Source organism: Solanum pennellii, chromosome 3, assembly GCF_001406875.1.
Source record: "Solanum pennellii chromosome 3, SPENNV200".
Taxonomy (NCBI): Eukaryota; Viridiplantae; Streptophyta; class Magnoliopsida; order Solanales; family Solanaceae; genus Solanum; species Solanum pennellii.
Genome location: NC_028639.1, coordinates 16,447,934 through 16,454,373, shown reverse-complemented (window position 1 = coordinate 16,454,373; position 6,440 = coordinate 16,447,934).

The window sequence follows — 6,440 nt, the reverse complement described above, 5'->3', positions numbered from 1 at the left end:
GTTGATCTTGCGCGAACCCTTGGCCTGACTTGCTTAACTCCTCAGAAGACTTAACTTAATAATAAGGCGAGAAACATTCCCATAAAAATAACTTAAATAAATGTCTTGGCCAAAATGACACTTAAGTCTCAAAATTAGAACATCTGAAATATAAGATAAGGAAAGACTCAACTGAACAATCTGACTAACTATATGTCTGTGAAGACTTTATTATGCTAGGATGGATGTTGGGACAAACCCCACAACATTCTATAAGTAAAAACATGGAAATCAATAAAAGAGTCCTCCGTAATGAGGGAAGGCTCACCAACAGACTTTGAGATGCTCACTGGATCAATGGCACCCCAAAAGCCGATCCTAGTTACCTGCGCCTGCATCATGATACGATGCAGGACAACTGACATCAGTACATGGAATGTACGAGTATGTGAGTTTGAATTCTAAACAACAACTTAAGTTTGAAAAGGAGTAAGAAGAAACACTTACCTTGGCTCTGCTCAACTCATGTATAACATAACTCAATATAACTGACTCATTTCATTATATAGTAGTTTAAATACATGTTCAATATAAGAAAAATTGTTTAAAACATAGTTTTCAACTCTTTGTATTCAAAGATACAATCGACTCTGAGATGTATGTAAAAATACAAAATAATCTGATGTAAATTATAATATTAATAAAAGACATCATGCTTCCTCTAGAAGTCTACTCGTGCAATGCATGAATGAAGTCCCATACCCCCATTCATACTATGCGGAGCCCCTTGAGGAACCATGCAACTACTGCTGTGGGAGTTTCTCTAACTGAAAATCATCATTTAATAGTTATAGTGATGATAATGTTTTACCTCACGCTGCCAAGGACCATCCTAACCTTGCCAGAGTATAAGACCTGAACTACCTAATGGATCCACTAGTAAACTGTGGAAATGATACATCTAAAAAGTATGACCCTTTTCTATCCATGATGGCAACATGGTTTTCGTGGAGATTTGAGTTAATATGAAATTCGCATCCCCATATCGGTGTTAAATACTACTCCCAAAAATATACTTTTGTTGTATGTTTTAAATATAACTTTTCTGTGCTTAACTTGTAACTTGAGATTTAAAACAAGGTTAAAATGTTTGTTAAAGACTCTTGGAAACTTTAAAAACTTGCTTTGACTTGCTTCTTAACTCTTAGACTTGGCTCTTAACTTCTTTGACTTTGATCTTAATTAATTTTCCTTGAACTGGATTATGGATTCAAGGTTCATGTTTATGGATGATTCCATGATGTTTAGATGAACCTTAGAGTGTTGGAATCAACTAGGAAACGTGGTACATCACTGAAGAACTAATATGAAAACATGGGGAATAAATGGGGTGAACGCGCGTCCTTGGAACTCTTAGAGGCGTGGGGCGCCAGGTCCCAAACTTCAGAGTCCAAGTTGGGGTGCTCTGTCTGGCGCGCTGCCCAAAGGCCCTACAGATAGAGACTGTCCTATGGGGCTATGGGAGACGCGGCGTCCCAGGGCCCTACGGACGTGCATTTCGACTTTTCTTCTCCGTTTTTCATCTCTAAACCCTCCAAACTTCCATGGATATTTTCCCAAATAGTTAGGATCACTCATACCCTCAATACCCAATATATTAGACTCAAAAAACAACCTGAAAACACGAATCAAATCAACTCTAGACATGCAACAACTCAACCTACAAGAATTCAACAATGTTCTTCCAGAACTTCACTTTTCATCATTCAATCTACTCAAAATTGCTGAATTAAAAAAGTTGGTGTGTGGGTGAACAAACCCAACACGAAAAGATCTCACATACCTTTTTAGGGATCACTCCCGACGAATTCCATAAGACGAACTTCAACGATCTTGAACGTTCTTGCTTCCTCTTCTCCTTTCTCCTCTTTTCTCCTCTTCTTTTCTCTTCTCTCAAAATCCTAACTCTTTGGTAAAAGTATAAACTGGACTCTATCAGTTTAGACCCTACGAATATTACCAAAAAGGAAAAAAAATAAAAGGGTATGGAAAAGACAAATTTGTCCTTCCCAAATCCGGATTGGACTATCCTTAATCCAATAACCTAACTTACGAAAGAAATACCTCACTCATACGATATCAAGATCGTGAAAACTCGGTGGCGTTGGAAAGATATCTCCAAGGGCTTTCCAACCATATCAATAAATACCTCTAACTCATCCTGAGCTAGTAGTTATGGTCATTTCAAGTCTACCAAACACTCACTTTTCCCCAACTTAAGAAAATTTCCAGATTTGAATTTATTCCAAAAGTGACTATTTCAACTTCTGAGATTCTTCCTAGCTATCTCAATTTGTCAGATGTTACACTCATATTTCAGGTTGCTAGGTCGCACTCCATTATATATCTACTTGGAAAATAAGTACTGATTAGACAATCATATGAAATTAAAAATACCTTTTTATGCATAATTATTTAACATTAATTATGGGTCTTGCATATTAGGCACTACTAGAAAATTTAATTGACCAGGTCATTCTTCGAATCAATCTTCTATCATTCCAACAAATTACACAATTCATCTAAAAGTAACTTGATTTGATTGATTCAAAACACAAAAAAAATACATGAATACAATGTGTCGTATACCTTTTGTATCACGAACAAAGAAACAATTGATTTTTTTTAATTACACTCATCGATATCGTGAAGCCAAAAAGAATTTTGTTGTTGATGTTGAGGAAGTCATATTTGGCATGTAACACTAATAAGATATATTTCATTGTTTAGGGGATTGTTTACCATTTTTTAATCGAAATCGCTACTCGTTTTAACAAAAAAAATGGAACTTACATATAGAAACTCAAAAATAGCCTAAATACTCTCCATACCTATAGTTTGATAATTGTAATTCGTAGCTACAAGTCATATGACAGAGAGAGGTGATCCAAATTAGGAGAGAGGGGAGAGAGGAGAACGAGAAAGGGCAAAGTATGGCAGAGCGGTGAATTATATATGTATAACGGCTAGATAATTGTATATTATACATATGTCTTTGTATATCTGGCACGCGAGATTGGGATAGAAGGAGAGAGATGAGCGAGATTGGGAGAGGAATGAGAGAGGCGAGCGAGATTAGGAGAGGAATGAGAGGCGAGCGAGAGAGGGTAGAGAGTGGGAGAGAGGTGAATTTTATATGCCTAGCATTTAGATAATTGTATATTATACATGTGCATTTGTATGAATGGTAAGCGAGATTGGGAGAGGGAGGAGAGAGGCTAGAGAGAGAGGGCAGAGAGTTGGAGAGAGGTGAATTGTATATGTATATTGGTTAGATAATTATATATAATACATAATTTTTGTATATTCAGGAAAATTATGCATATACAAATGTGGTTAATTATACAAAGTCGAAGTCAGCTCACGTAATTAATGTATAATGTTGGCTGGGAGTGGTAATTATAGCAAACTATAGCTATGATGAGTAATTCAGTTGTATAAGTTTGCTTAACCCCGTAATTTACAAAACAAAATTGAATGTAAGAAGTGTATAAATTGATAAAAGCATGATGTACAAATTAGAATATCTAGGTCAACTAAAACTATAACTACAACGCGTAATTAGGCAAATTTTAGCTATATATCCAAGATGAAGTAGAAGTTGGTATTTTATTGTAGCTAAAACTTGGGAATCCATAGATTACCTTTCGTTCATAATATTAATTATCTCTCCATCAATGTCACGCTCATATATATACGTACATGTATTTTTCTATTTCAAGATTTTTAAAAATTTTGGGAATTCAAATACTATTATTATTATTATTACTACACATATGTTATATTATTTTTGATACCGATATCACCCGTTTGACTATAATATTACATATACTATCGGAGGAACTTAGTTATTTGATAGTAATTAGGTTATTGTCCTCCTAATGTTGGTTTTAAACTAAACACGGATTGCTCTTCTACATGTAATTCTGGTAAAATTGGCATACAAAGAGAAATAAAAGATAAATATTGTAACAAGAATATAACAATAATCAGAACGTTGACATATATATGGGCAAATTAAAATGGAACTCTCTCTCTCTCTCTCTCTCTCTCTCTATATATATATATATATATATATATCATGATTAGGTTCAAGTAGAGTTGTCAAAATGGGCTTGGCTGGCCGATCCAACCCAACCCATAAATTAAGTGGGATCTGCCTAATTTTTTGGCTCATATAGGAACGAGGCTTTTTAGCCCAAACTCATTTGGATCGCTAGCCTTGTAGGCCCAATTCGCAATCCTCATAGGTCATCCCATGGGATATGACTATTTAAAAATAGGGTAAAGGACAAACATCAAATACTTTTAAGGAAAAATTATCATTTTCCCCTTATAAGTTTATAATTACAGAAATCCCTCAAACTGATACAGTAATACAAGCGCTGATACATTAATTTAATACGCGAGATACATCAATCTTTAAGTAAGATACATTACATTTTGTACATGATACACTAATCTGATGTGCATTTTATACTTGATACACTAATTTGATGTACGAGATACATTAATCTGATGAGTTGATACATTAATTTGATGCATGAGATACATTAATTTGATGCACTGATACATTTATCTGATGAGTGAAAATGAGGGATTTTGGGATTCATAAAACTAATAAGGGATAATGGTAATAAGAGAACTTAAAGGTGTGATTTATATCATTTTTCTTTAAAATAATTTTTATATACACTTTTAGTAGTGTTTTATTTGGCGTGCATCGTCTTATGATGCATACTCATGTAACTAGGATCAGCATTCCAGCATACCGTTGATCCAGTGAGCAGTTCAGAGCCCGTCGATGAGCCTCCTTGCATTCTGTAAAACCTCTTTTCACCGCTATCTTGTTAGTTCAATAGGATTTTGTGGGGTTATTCCCAATATCCACCTCAGTTGTTGTAGAGGCTTCATAGACATTCAGATGTTAGTTCTTTAGTCTTTTTTTTTTATCTTTTCTTATTGTTAAGACTTGGGTTGCCATTTCTGGTAAAGTTGAATGTTTAATCCTTGAAACAATCCCAGTTATTTTACTATTAGTTCAGTCATGTTCTTTGATCATTATAAATGTGATTAATGCCTTCCACTGGGTTATGTATGCCAGGCTAGGGGTTCACTTGGGGCCAAAAATGGTCTTCGAGTGCCAATCATGTCCAGGGTGTAGGCTCGGGGCGTGACACTCATAACATCCATTCATAATCAGTAACCCACATCATAAGGCACAATTTGAAAAATTTAGAGAATTCATGGGTTCATAGATTTTTTCATCTTAAATCATCAACTAAACATCAATATAATCTTAATTTATCATTGAAAACGTTTGATGCAAGAGCCCATGAGATTAAGTGAAATTGATGTTTCTCTTGAACTTGAAAACATTGGAAATTGACTCTAGGGATCGAAAGTACCCTAGATGAAGCATCACCATACCTTATACTTGAAGAATCCCATAAAATTGAAGAAGAAGCACCTTGAAATACCTCGACCCTACCTTGAACTTGACCTTGATTCCAATGGAGTTCTAGAGAGAAGATATTTTGAGAGAGAGGGTTTTGATTTGAGAGATGAAGTCTGAATGAGAAAGGATGATTTTGAATGTGAATCTTCCTGAAACTAATATGAATTTACAGGCAAAATAGAGGAATATCATATGACATCATAAACTTACAAATTTAATTTTGGAGGTTATAGACATAAAAATTATGAAATTTATGAATATTATTAAAAGTATAAATTAAAGATGGATAAGTCATGGGTAATAAATCCTCGTGAATAAATTAAAAAATAAAGAGAAAAATACTTAAAATAAAAAAAATATCATTTCATGATTAGAAGTGAGAAAACAAATAATAAAAGAATGTGGGAGTTTTTGTTGTAAAATTTCTTCCATTAATAAAGTATTTATTTGTAATAAATTTACTAATTTACTTTTACAATACAGTAATTAATTTGAATAAAGAAACAAGAAAAGGTTAAAGAAAATAAATTATGTTTCTTCTTTATTATAAGTGAGACAAAAAAATAAAAATAACAAAATATGAAGAGTTTTTATTGTAAATGTTCCTTCATTAATAAATTATTTATTTGTAATAAATTTAGTAATTTATTTTACATTATAATAAAAAAAATTTAAAAGCCAATAAAAAGAAAGTATCACATCATTTTGTCTATGTTTCTCCTTTACATAGATACATATATGTATGAGTAGTTAGAAGAAAAATAATAAAGAAATTACAACATTGAACCGTGAAAAAGGGATGATAAACATTTCTTTGAATGGATACAAAAAAGCATAAAACATATATGCAATTAAATTTTACTTTTGAAAATGTTTCGTGTTATACATTAAATCTAACAAATAAACTTTTCATGAACAATCACTCATTCTCTAAAAGATATAT